The following is a 13,668-nucleotide window of genomic DNA, read 5'->3' as shown; positions in this document are numbered from 1 at the left end:
AAGTAAAAAAGCCAGCAGAACACAGGAATATAATTTTGTCAACGAGATTCCATTCCATTTGCTAATAAATGGTTTATGAATGAGTGCAGCATACTGTAAAATGCTTAACATGGCTATGAAAATATTTGTGCTATATTTGGGCAATGCACAATTAGCACAGTTTTTTTTCACCCTTATCTGAATTAAGTAGAAAGAAATGGAATGCTGTGCTCCTGACTTGAGAACCCATTCAAAATTAAAGTGTATGCTATACAATTAGCTGTTAAAATGATAGTATATGGCAGGCTGAGCACCTGTCCATTTTAGAATATAAGCCCTGTAAACTAGCAACTGGTTTAAAAATGACTATTGCTAGAAAAGTGTGATGGCTGCAAAACCAAGACTTGGCCTAAGTGTGTTATAAAATAAATAGTTTCTGACCTAGGAACATATTAATTGCCATACAGACCAGTTGTCTGTCTAGTGTTTGCCAGTGGCCAGTATCTCCCAGCATCTTTCACACACAAAACTACATTCACTACTGTTTTCAGTTTTTAAAAAAACCCACACATTGAAAAGTTCCTAAAATTGGATTCAAAGTGGCCTATTTTTGCTAATTAAATCAATCAAAAGCTCCTTTCTGTGTCTGTTCACAGAAAGGATTGCTCTCTTGATGAAGAAGCTCAGTTTTTCTATTCACTTGTTTTGGGCTGCATTCCCATTTTTGAAGGGCTTGAATAATCTCTTGTATATGGTAATTTAACCATACTGTCTTTTTCTTGACTTCTAACTTCCTTTGCTGTTTAGGGGCATATATGCTTTTTGTGATTCTGTTATGTTATACTTAAAATCATTTGATTCAGTGTGGAGTCTATTTAACTTATTCACTTTTTAATTTAGGGTCCTTTTGACTAACTTCCTTATATTTTCATAAAAGGGGAGGTAGGTGCTAGAACCCTGCATAAAGATGCAGAGTAATTTACACTGACTTATACAAGCAAGGGGATGTGGCAGATTGAAGTCTCTGAGATACAAGGAACTAGTCTGGCAGAGACTGAGGAGCTCATGCAGGGGAAAATCTAGGAACAGCCATACTTGGGGAAAAAGCGTAGGCTGATTATATTTTGTTATTTATGATAACAATGAAAGTAAATCACAAGTTCTGAGACCAGATTCTGACCATAAATAGCATCAGAGAATTCCCTGGTGGAAGGCTACTCTTTGCTTTGTAAAGCTGGTAGAGGTGGCTCTTAGGCCAAGTACCCCATTATAGGGAGTATGCCAACATAGGGAGAGAACATTTTGATATGCAGTGTGGCAGTGCAAAGATCTACTCCACCATGCCACCTCTTCACTGATGAAAGTTACAGCAACTCATGGGCTGCTCTATGTCATGTTGGGGTGGGGCTGAATCAGAGTGCCATTACCCCTTCCTTGCCCCCTTTGCTGAGCAGAGCTCAGCCACAGGAAAGAATTTGATTCATATATCCAAATAAGTCTGAATTTCCAACAGTATGACCTCTAGGGAAGATATGACCAGCTTCAGAAAGCATCATTTTCATTTAATTTGGGCTTTGTGTTATGATCTCCACAGGGATTGTGCTTGGGGTCATTCATATAGTCTCACATCCCATCATAGACCTGCTTCTCCTCTGCCCTGTGCTTTGGATTGTCATTTACACCTCTGCAAAATGGTTGTAAATGCTGGCACATTAGAATAGAGATGATTTTGCACTCTCTCTAGGCAGGTATAAATAGTTACTCAAAGTGTGAGGCAGTGAACAATCAGGCCCTCCGTCTCCATTTTAATCTGGCAAAACTCATCCCTGATAGACCCTGGTATAATTTCAACACTGCTCCCAGGTGAAGTTAGGGGTGGGATTGCCAAATCTATTTGCACAAGGGAAGAGTTTACAATCAGTTTATTTGTACTCGTTCAACACCCTCAGTTCTGGACACTAGGTGGCAGTATTAGCACTGCCACACACCACCACCAAACATCAACCCAGCTTAACTCCCTCTGATGGAAAAAAAAAAAAAGCTTTGTTGCTGAAACAGCTCTTAAAACTTGATAGTGCTTACGATAATTGGTGCCTTGCAATAAAGGAGCACACAAATGCAGCCCTGGTGAGTCATTTACATACTTTATACATTTTTTAATGGGAAACCCTATTTTTCTTTTTGTTTCTGCTCCTCACACACTCTAATTACAGAGGGAGGGGGAATGGAGCGGAAGTACAGCAGTGTTTTAATGGCCCTAATGATGTAGTAACACTTAGGTTAGTATTCAAATATGTTTGTGAATTGTTAGAGTACTGTACCATCCTTTCATAATCTCATGTCTGCAGGGTCTAGCCTCCCTTAGAAGCTGTTTTTGGACCTGTTGAAGCCTGTCAGTTGCATTCCCCAGATTGTCTAGAGTGGGTTTGAATGTGCTGCCTATGCAGGGACCAATGCTTAAAGTGCTCTGAAAAAAGTGTTAGTGTGGTCTATCATCATGTGCCCAACCCCCAAATCAATCCTGTCCCCCCCCAGCTCCCATCAATTCTGCCCCATCCAGGCCCCATCAGTTCTCCTCCCCTCCTAGCCTCACTCTGATCCTCCTTCAGCTTCTGGGGTTCTTCCCCCCCTTTCAGGTCCAGTGAGGGGACTGCAGTGAGATCCCTTCTCCTCCTTCTCAGACGAGGTGTTGTAGGGAGGAGGACAGAGAGCACAGGAACTGTCCCTGTTACTCAGAGGAGGAGGTGGAGTTGCCCGGAGCTGCCGTGCTCTTTCTGCCTCTTCTTCCCCCATCCCCTTCTGGGAGAATGATGAGAGCTCCTGAGGGGAGGGGGCTCTGCCCGCTTGCTGCAGCAGCTCTAATTGTCCATTCTTCCCCAGGAGACAAACAGGTGGGGAAAGCAGCCAATGAGAAGGGATTTTCCCCAGGCAGTGCTCCTCCTCAGTGACCTTGTTTTGCTATTTAGAAATTGTATTTCCTGGATCTGTGACCCATTACTACCTGGCACCCTTTAAGCATTGGCTGGGACAGAGAAGAAAAGAGTCTGAGAATCAATCCCAGGACTCTCACATGAGCATGAAGGCTGTTACCACAGGGCGACTGCCGTGGCCCTTGGCTTCCATATCTTGGCCATGCCCCAGTTCTGATGTACGTAGGTATGTATGGAAACTAGTATTAGTGTTTTTTCTGTGTACTTCAACTTTAAATTTCTAGCAGCCTGCTGTCTGCTGGAGGCAGCTGCCATTTTGAATTCCATTTCAGTTGCAGCCCATTACTGGAGAGGTACACATTATGCTTTCTCATATTCTCTTATTTTGATGCTTTTCCCTTAATCCAAAATAAGTCATTTGGACTGAACTACTGGGTTGCTCTTTTTATATGGCACATTACTTTTCTTAGATTCTATTTTGTTCCATTGCCATGCACAATTTATCTTTTTGGTTGTTATTCAATCAATATTGATGAAGGTAAGATGGTTATTCAGTTGTCATACAACTTCCTCTCTGGACCTTCTCATTGTGTGTGGTTTTGTAACTTACTGGAGAGCTACTGAGGCTCAGATACTACCAATGATGTGAATTTATCTATTTGCTGAAGGTCATCTACCATATCCTGTTTAAAGAAAACGCTTGATAATTAAAAGTGTATTTATTATAACCAAAAAGTTTAATTAATATTCATCCCGACTCTAAACATTCCTTGCTGACCTGATGAAGATGAGCAATAATGGTCCAGCTTCAGCACTGTCTTTGAACAATTACAAATATTTTTTAATAAATTTAATTGTCCTATCTAGTCACCTTGTGGCTCTGATGCTGCTTTTTCATACATTTACACTTCTTTCAGGAAGCTCTTTCCATTTTTCTCTTACTGGACACTTTATCTGCTTTTGACATTGTATTGAACATATCCTCTATGTTTAGACTTTAGTTAGGGGGTCAGTTTTTGCATTTGTTAAAGTGGATCAGTCTTCAGTGAATGATGTTTTTTTTTTTCCACTGGACAAGAGTTAAAAATCCATACTCCGGAGTGGCATAGTGAAGCCGACCTAAGTCCCAGTGGAGTTAGCACTAGGTTAGCAGAAAAATTCTTTCCATTGACCTAGCTACCACCTCTCAGGGATGTGAATTATCTATACTCGTGGGAGAACCCCTCCCGTTAGCATAGGTAGTGTCTGTACTGAAGCACTACAGCAGTGCAACTGCAGCGTTCCAAGTGTAGACAAGTCATGAGAGACTGTTACACAAGTCTTGTTTCTTGTAGTTCAGACTCCTTGTTAGCATTTTTGGCACACGGGAATACCCCATCACAGGGGTGCCAAAACAGTCCAACCCAGGGACTGATGGGACAAAGGACCAAGACCCCTGCTAGCAATGAAAGGAGATGCCTCCAAGAGGAGATGTCCAACAATCAGAGAAAGCAGGCAGCAGAGTGTGATAGGTCAGCCAATTACCTACTGGCCCTGTAAACAGGCATTCCTGTGAGAATCCCACCATTAGAGAGACACCAGAAGGACTAAAGGAATCTTGAGGGTGTAGTGGCACCGAGCACATATGAGATGACTTCACAGGAGGGACAAGTGATCTGAAGGAATAGGAGACATTTATGAGCTAGCAGCCACAACACCCAGAGAAAGCGTACAGAGATCATCACAGACTGGAGAGATGGAGAACCATCCAGAGGCCAACCCCACAGGGAGGAAGGAGACTCCACAGAGAGACAGTTTGTTAGACTCAGAGAGGTGACAGGGAGACAGAGATAAGTCACAGCCAGTGTGGTGGACCTTTGAAGATATCAAACTATCTCAAAACCTATGTAGCCAGTTAAGTCCATGATCAAGATAAGATTCCAACTTGGATATAGGCTATCAACCTCTAGCTGAAGGGGCACAAGGTGGGCATCAACTATTTGTTCTTAATGTTTCTATTAAAATGTTGGTATCCTGATCAGTGGAACCGGAGCCAAAAGGCCTGTGTTCACTGAAGGAAAACCAGTGGAACAGGGACATGGTGGGGAATAAGGCTGGAAGCAACTTAGCCACATGGACAGAGCACTGTGCAGGACTTAATGAAGTTCCACTTGTTCAACTTAACCTGCATTCAGCATCATTCTTTGTGACTGAAACAAGAAGGAATTATTTAGAATATATGTCCCGGACACCTTAAAAAGAGGTTTTTTCAATCTATTTAATATCAAGGGAAATGAAATCTGCAATGCATGTAACAAAAACTGTACACTTTGTGGACTGTAAATAGTTTTAACCTTTGGACTCAAAATATGGAGAAAGTATGAAGGATCATGAAAAAAGAATGGAAGGAAAGGGGATGGAGTAAATGTCAACAGTCAAATGGTAACAGACTCTTAAATTAACTAAACTGTTCGAATTTTTTTTATTTGATCTGTCCAATATACAATAAATCCAACATAGCTTCTTAAATTAACGAGCAAGAGTCAGGCCTAGGGGTTAGAACAGCAACCAGGGCCCAGGGTCAGAGCTGGAGTCAGGGGCCAGATGCCAGAGCCAGGAGTTGAAGCCCACATCAGAACTGGAGATCAGAAATCAGAGCCAAGCGTTAAAGTCAGAATCAGAAATCGGAACTGAGGGTCAAAGCCAGGATACCTGGAGTGAGGGAATGTAGAAGAGGATGGGGGGCAAGGTAGGAGCTATGACAGTCATGGGTAAATGCTTTGAGCAGCCACTGAAGTGTTGCTGTTGCTGACTGTTCCAACCAGTCAGGCAGCCTACTGTGCTCATTAGGTTGTCTGCAGAGTGGCTCTATTGCAAGCCCTGATTCCTGACAGGGTGACTAGGATACATTTCACAGGCAGCTGCCTATGCATCTTACAGTGTTTCATCACTGCAGTTTCACTAGCACAGTAGACACAAATCTCTGAGTGTTTCTGGTCCCACAACTAGGGTGTGTTCTTAATACTTCAGGGCCCTGTACAGAACCGCAGGTGCCATAAAGGCACACTTATCTGCTGCTGTTGAATAAAGCTTTTGATCCTAGGCTATCATATTTTCCTTTGAACATACAGCCCTGAGAGAGAATGCCTTGCTTTTTAAACACCTGAAAGGCTCTCTTTTACAGAAACACGGAGTGCCCACTTCATACCCTAGATCACAGTCTTGCTGGAATAGACTTCTTTTCTTTTTTAAAAAAGGTCTGCTGGTCTAAACTTGTAGTACTAGGGAATGGCAGGGGGTTGTTTTGATAGGGTAACTGATTACTACTCAAATCTATATCTCCTTTTTCCAGGATGTAGCTATAGAGGGTTGCTCTGGAACTTCCAGCCCATCCCCCATTCTTTCCCAGGTTACCCCCAAAGGCTATTCATCACAATAAGCCTCACTACATCTGAAGGGTGGATACCATTCTACATCCCTTATATCCAAGTTAACAAAGCACATCTGCCTCAATGGGTGCATCTACACTAGGAAACTTTGTATCTGTTTCCCAGAAATGATGGGACTGCCCCCATATGAGCAGATTTGGCAGGTTTTCATAGGATAGTAGTAGAAAGAAACAGAAGCAGAATTAGACAGCATGATGGAAGAAGTGCTGGCAGCAGGTCTGCACAAGAACTCCAATCGTTGCCAGTTGTCTTGTAGCTATACTAGTATTAGAGCAGGTCTTCAGTCTTTTCTGTATCTCAATCACTTTTTCCAGATTAGGACTCTCCTTCCATCTAGCCAGGATCTTGTCTGGATCCCCTCTGACTCCTTGACACCCGTTCATGACCCTAAAGTTGAGAGTGCAAATATAAAAGCATTGGTGGGGGAATTTCAGAAACCCCTCCATGTAGACACAGCCTCATTATGCTTGACTGTAGCCAGTGAGAGGAATAACCTGGATTATCAGGGAGATATGTGTATGCTTCTGGGAGTAAAGGTGGCAAACAATTGCCAGGAAGAAAAGCATGAAAAAGATGGACAATGTGAATGATGTGATATACAGAATTGTTTCCTCTTTGAGTGAATCTGAAGTGTCCTGCGACAGTGTCTGAGTGGAACTGATGGAACTGCTCAGAAGGTTCAAATCCCATAACTATACTGCTCAAAAGACAAGGATGGTGCACACTTTACAGACATGGCTGCAAGGAGGATTCTGGGCCTACACAGAAAAGTTTTCCGCCCCCAGTGATAAAGCAATCTGAAACAGTTCTAAGGGGAGCTCTTTGCGTGAATGGAAAGTTTAACAGAATTCTCTGATGGCCATAGTCAATCAAGGTGGATTCTTTTAAGAGCTTAGATCAATATGGGTAATAATCAGGGGGTTCTGAGAAGTTGCCCTAGTGCTGAGTAAACAGCTTTTCTCTGCTTGTTTCCATTGCAGCAAGTGCCACTTAGAATGTAATATAGTGGGCTGAAATCAAAAGGGAAGCAGCTCAGAGTGCAATGACTCCTCCAGAAGAGCATGGAATGGCCTCTCAACAGAGAAGCCAGGGACTGTGCCAGTTTCTTTCCCACAGCTTTGTCAATGAATTTCAATTGTGATCTGCAACATCCCTGCTGTTCCCAGTCCAGGGTCCCTTTTCTGTGCATAAGTGGTCCACCACGCCGAATAGGTGGATGAGTTTCTAATGCCTCATATAATCAGGCTAGTTTACATGGTACAACACAGTACCAGAAGATCAAAGATAGAAAAGTTTTTTTATTATTATTATTTTTTTTATTTTTCGCAGGGATTTTCATGAACAGTGAAAGCTGTAGGCACCAAAGAAAAGAAACCAGTTGAAACACAGCTTCTTGTCTTTGTAGAAGGCTGTGGCATAATTAACATCACAGTTGTACAGTCTCAGAAAGCCAGAAGCCTGGAACTGTGCCTCTCTGTGGTTACATGTTTGGGCGCATGGTACTAGCAAGCAGTAACTGAAACTTAAAGAGACGTAAGAGAACAGTGACATTTTCCTGGGAGACAAGTAAACAGCAGATGTAAATGGCCCTTGTTCCAAGCAGCCCTGAGATCACCATATTTATCCTATTATTATTACTTATCTGGATTTTCTGAAATTGGAACCCCATTGTGCTAAGTATTGTGCAGATACAATTGATAGAGACAGTCTCTGCCCTGAAGAGTTTACAGTCTAGGCAGATAAGACAGACAAAGGATGAGATGTGGGAAAAAGAGGCACAGAGATGAAGTGACTTGCTCAAGGTCACACAGGAGGTCAGTGACCAAGCCAGGAATCTATCTGGGGCCTTATTCAGGCCCTTAGAAGTATATCTAAGCAGGCACCTGATCTCACAAAGGCAATTTCCCCAAGGACTTCTAGATAAATAAAGGAATATATTTATATGTACCTTATTCTAATGAAGGCCAACAGTTTTAAGAGACTGGACTTGCTTTATTTATGAAGATGAAATGTGTTGATGAAACATGCTTATCACATAAAATTTGGTGGAATTAGTCTAGCAAACAATCTCTACAACATGCAGAAAGAGAGCACAACATATAATACGTAGGAATAGAGTAGACGTGGAAAATTAAAATTGCTGGGCCCTGATTTGGTTCTGCTGGCACTGTGGCCCCTTCATACTGGTTCTTCCAGTGCAAAGGAGCCATAAAGCTGGCTGAACCAGTCAGCTGGGAATTCCCCTGCAGGGGGGTATTCCCCAGGTAGTGTTGAGCTGGCATAGCTAGGCCTATGTCACCATCCTTGCAGCTTCTGGAATTGGGGTAGTTGGAGGCATGTCTGGGAAAGAGGGGGCATGGCCACAGTAACTGTGTTCTTCAGCTATTCTTGGCTGCCACAACAGCCCCATGGGTACCGTTGCATTTTATATTGGGGACTCTCTCACCAGCATCCAAATCCTGGGGACTGCAAAGGTGGCACACAAACACGTTCATCCTGACCTGTGCCAAATAGCCTGGAAAGGGAGGCAGGGCGATGTTTCCAATTGCATACAGGCCATTTGATTAAAGTTTTATATAATGGTGAAAATTTTTGCATATATATATTTTGACTAGGGGATATTTTTCTCTTATCAATGTAAAAAAGCCGTAAGTTCCTATTACTATTTTATGAATGGGAGAAGGTCTTGGATCCAAAGCCCTTCCCTTCTACATACCTGCAACAACATGGTGAAGCCTTATTTTAGCATTGTTTCTGCAAAACAAACAGTTCAGTCTTTGTTTCTTTTTCAGCTAGGCTTGGAATAGTTGCTAAATGGGGAAGCTAAGTACAGTAGTTCTGTGAGCTCCTTTGCTCATCCTTCCCCAAGCTGAAGACTTTATAATCATGAAGCTTTCTTGAATATTTTCTCAATAGTTACTTGCTAAATCAGTTCAGATTAATGGATTATGGAGTTTAATAAACAGTCTCTGGGATATTTTTGTCTATTAGCAGTTTTGACAAACATAATATTTGAGTTTGAGGGAAGGCAAGTACAATAATTCCTCACTTAACGTTGTAGTTATGTTCCTGAAAAATGTGACTTTTAAGCGAAATGATGTTAAGTGAATCCAATTTCTCCATAAGAATTAATGTAAAGGTGTGGGGGTTAGGTTCCAGGGAAATTTTATTTTGCTAGACAAAAGACTACACACACAGTGTAAGTTTTAAACAAACAATTTAATACTGTACACAGTAATGATGATTCTGAAGCTTGGTTGAGTTGGTGAAGTCAGAGGGTGGAAGAGGGTGGGATATTTCCCAGGGAATGCCCTACTGCTAAATGATGAGCTAGCACTCGGCTGAGCCCTCAAGGGTTAACACGTTGTTAATGTAGCCTCACACTCTACAAGGCGGAACGAATGGAGCAAGGGGAGACAGCATGGGAGACAGAGAGACACATCCTGTGTGTGTGTGTGTGTGTGTGTGTGTGTGTGTGTGTGTGTGTGTGTGTGTGAGAGAGAGCGAGAGATGCACATTTCCCCTTCAAGTACGCTGACCCCACTCTTAAGTACATTGCCTTGTTAAGTTAATCAGCAAGCTGAGATGCAGCTGCTGCCAGGAAGCTCCCTCTGTCCTGAGCCCTGTCGTGTGTCCCCCCTGCTCTATGGAGATGGGCTGAGTGGGGTGCAGGAGCAGGGGGGAGGGGGACATCCTGACATTAGCCCCCTTCTCCCTCTCCTCCCCCCGCACAGCAAGCAGGAGGCTCCTGGGAGTAGCTCCAAGGCAGAGGGCAGGAGCAGCACATGACAGTGGGGGGAGGGACAGGTGAACTGCCATCAACTGATAGCCTGCTGGGCGGCTGCTGCACAGGGAACTTAGTGGGGCTGCCAGTCCACTCTGGTTCCAAGCCCCCACCAGCCAGCTGCAACAGGCTGCTCTTCCTGCAAGCAGTAGACAAAGCAGGTGGCTGCCAAACGACGTTATAAGGGGGCATTGCATAACTTAAAATGAGCATGTTCCCTAATTGATCAGCAACAAAACAACGAAACAATGTTAACCGGGATGACTTTAAGTGAGGAGTTACTTGAGGTCTTCATAAAGAGGTATTTTTATACCAAGGATGAAACTTATTAGTAATGGCCAAATCTCAAAAAGTTCAGGCAGCAAAGCATCCCAAAGGTAAAATGCTTATCCGTTTTTTTTCTGCCATCCATGTGAACCTCTTGTATCTCAATTTTGGCCTTTATGTTTTTGAAAAACAGGCCTTCTCCTAAGATTTCTGGGGCTTCCTATTTCCAATCAGCTAGGAGAGCAACTTATCTGATGATATATTACACTACTTCTGTTTCCAGGGCTAAAGTCCTAATCTGGCTCCACTAAAGTCAATAGCAAAGCTTCTACTGTCTTCAGTAGGGCAGGATCAGGCTCTTGAATTGCAGAGGGACATAACATTAAAAGTAATTGGGTGGCGTGGACGGAATAGTTAGCAGAACTTTTTTGAACCTCATTAAAGAACTTTTGAGTGAAGTTTCGAAAGGATGAGTGGCTTTTTCCTTTTGCCAAATTAGTTTCTCCTTCCCTAGTTTTAACTAGGTATAGCACTAAAGTACACTACTGTTTTATTAGGTGGAGCAGAAGAGGAGTTTTTGTAATGTTTTTCCTCCTGGTATATTGCCAACTCTATGACAAGTGGAGAGAGAACAACATGAGAATATACAGGAACCTTTATCTGACCTTACTTCAGTATGCTCAGGATTATAGACTGTGTACTTAATGGCTATGATTCAAGATTCCAGATGTTGACACTTTCATGGGAAGGGGACCCCTCATGACTTTTAAAAATACCCCTGCATCACAGCAGCCTGAATTACAGCCAGCATCCGAGGAGCTTTGTGGGCACAATGTCTACTATGGTGTCACTCCCATGATTAAATTAAAACTTAGTGTTGCTGAAGGCAACTTCTCTGAGGGACCTCTGCATTGGAAAAGGGAATGATAGTATGAAATGGGCTTCCAGTGAATAGATTAAATAAAAAATGACATTATTCATCTATTATATTAAAGAAATAGTCTTCTAGAATATGACGACATATTATTATGTGAGCTCCAAAATAACTTTGTAATGATTCGAGGTGGGAGGCATGGAATTTTCTGGTTGCCTTTTTTTAAGGTAGGATTAATTTCCTATTCAGTGTCACCTACAGGTATGTACTTTGCCATTCTTGTCTGTTGTTATGTTTGTTTCTTTGTTAAATGCCAATTTTGAACTTGTACTATGTCATACGACAACTGTCATTGAATCATGTGTCCAGTTTTGAAATAATAGCAGAAGATTCACCATAATCTCCCTTCATAAAAACACCCAAGCATAAAGACCTATGTGTGTCTTCCAGATGATGGTTTCTGTATTATGTAAATACATCAAAGGTCATAAAATGTACAGTGGTAACTTTAGCTTCTGCATTTCAGCCTCTACTAACCACATCTGACCCAATATACACACGAAAATGGTGAATCATCGTCATTGGCTTTGACCATGAGGAAAGAACTAATGTGTTGATCATCTCTGTAAAGAGAGGGATCTGTTCCCAGTTAGTTGTTGTATTTTACATTTCTCTTTGTTTTGTCAGTGCTGCAAACATACATAGTTTTCTGCTGAGTGCTTTGTTTGTATGGTTGAACTACTCTTTAATTACCTGTGATTGGATGGTTTTGCCCTTCTGCTTTTAAACCAGAGTTCACATGCTGTATGTAGTCAAAAACTCTTCCCTTCCTGGTGCTTGATTTAAGCAGTAAAGAAATTAACAATAGAAAAACATAGGGTCTGATTCTAATTTACATTGAAGTCACTTTACACCACTTTGTATACTGAGTTTAAATGTATTTTTTGCTCCCTGTAAGGGTCCTTTAAATTGATATACTAAGGTCCCTTTAAAACTGTAAAATGTCCTTAGTGTGAATTAGAATCAGGCCATAAAATTCAGCACCGGCGGGCATGTCTACACTTACCTCTGGAGCGATCGACCCCTGGGGGGTCGATTTATCATGTCTAGTGAAGAATGTCTAGTGATAAATTGACCACTGAGTGCTCTCCCGTTGACTCCGATACTCCGCTGGAGCGAGAAGCATAGGCGGAGTTGATAGGGGAGCGTCATCAGTTGACCTACCGCAGTGAAGACACTGCAGTAAGTAGATCTAAGTATGTTGACTTCAGCTACGTTATTGATGTAGCTGAAGTTGCATAACTTAGATCAATTGCCCCCCCACCCCCCGAGTAGACAAGGCCTTAGACTTCTCCTCAGGTATGGCTGCTACTAGGGTTCTGACCTCAACACTAATCAGTCTACATCCTCACTCCTCTCTCTTGCACTCTGCTTAGGTAATGAAGCACTTGCCTCAGTGAATCAGCAGAATCCACTTAATCCTTTCCCAACAGAATAAACATCCGATAACAGAGTGGTGTGGTTCAGGTAAACATGGCTAGCCTGTTCTATTACCAATTTCCATACTCTCTAAAAATTTCAAAGTAACATAAAATGTGATTTTTTAAAAAAGCATGTGGATTAAACAGATGGAGAAGGAGAAAGAAAAGCAGTGTGAAAAGCTAACAAATTTCCAAATTCTAAAATAATTTTAGAACATTTCCAAACTCTTCTAGTTTTCCCTTAAAATGTTATGAATTTTAAAGAAAAACATTGTTTTTAGAACTTCTGAATGAAATAAAGTAATAACAAAATCTGACATTTTATACTCCCAAACTTTAAAATAATAATAATAAAAAAATATTCTGGGGCTCCTGGAGTGGCCCAGTTCTGCAGCCCTTATTCACCTGAATTAAATAGGATTATTTATGTAAGTATTATTAATAGGAGTAAGGGTTCATAGAATAATGGAATATCAGGGTTGGAAGGGACATCAGGAGATCATCTAGTCCAACCCCCTGCTCAAAACAGGACCAATCCCCAACAGAATCACAGAATCACACACCTAAAGAGGTTCCTGCTCTTACTTTAAGTTCTGGTTTTTAGGCTAGGGGTCTTGTCTGATCTAAACCAAGCCTCTCTGTGTTTATCAGACCTCATTTATTTGCCTCTTCTCTCTAGGGCCTGATCCTACCCCATTGCTATCAGTGGAAACAGGATAAGACCCATGCAGCCAGTTTCTCAAAAGTGGCCATTAATTTGGGGTACATCAATTTTTGGGTGCCTAATCTGAGATATCTAAACATGATTTTAAGGGTGCTGAGCACCCACAACTCCAACTGAGGTTAATGGGAACTGCGGGACATCTCTGAAAAACCAAAGGTGTTTCAGATTGAGTACCCAGAAGCAGAGGCACTCAAAATCAGT

Source organism: Gopherus evgoodei, chromosome 3 (genome assembly GCF_007399415.2).
Source record: "Gopherus evgoodei ecotype Sinaloan lineage chromosome 3, rGopEvg1_v1.p, whole genome shotgun sequence".
Lineage (NCBI taxonomy): Eukaryota > Metazoa > Chordata > Testudines > Testudinidae > Gopherus > Gopherus evgoodei.
The sequence above is the reverse complement of the archived record's forward strand: the minus strand, read 5'-3'. Positions refer to the sequence as shown.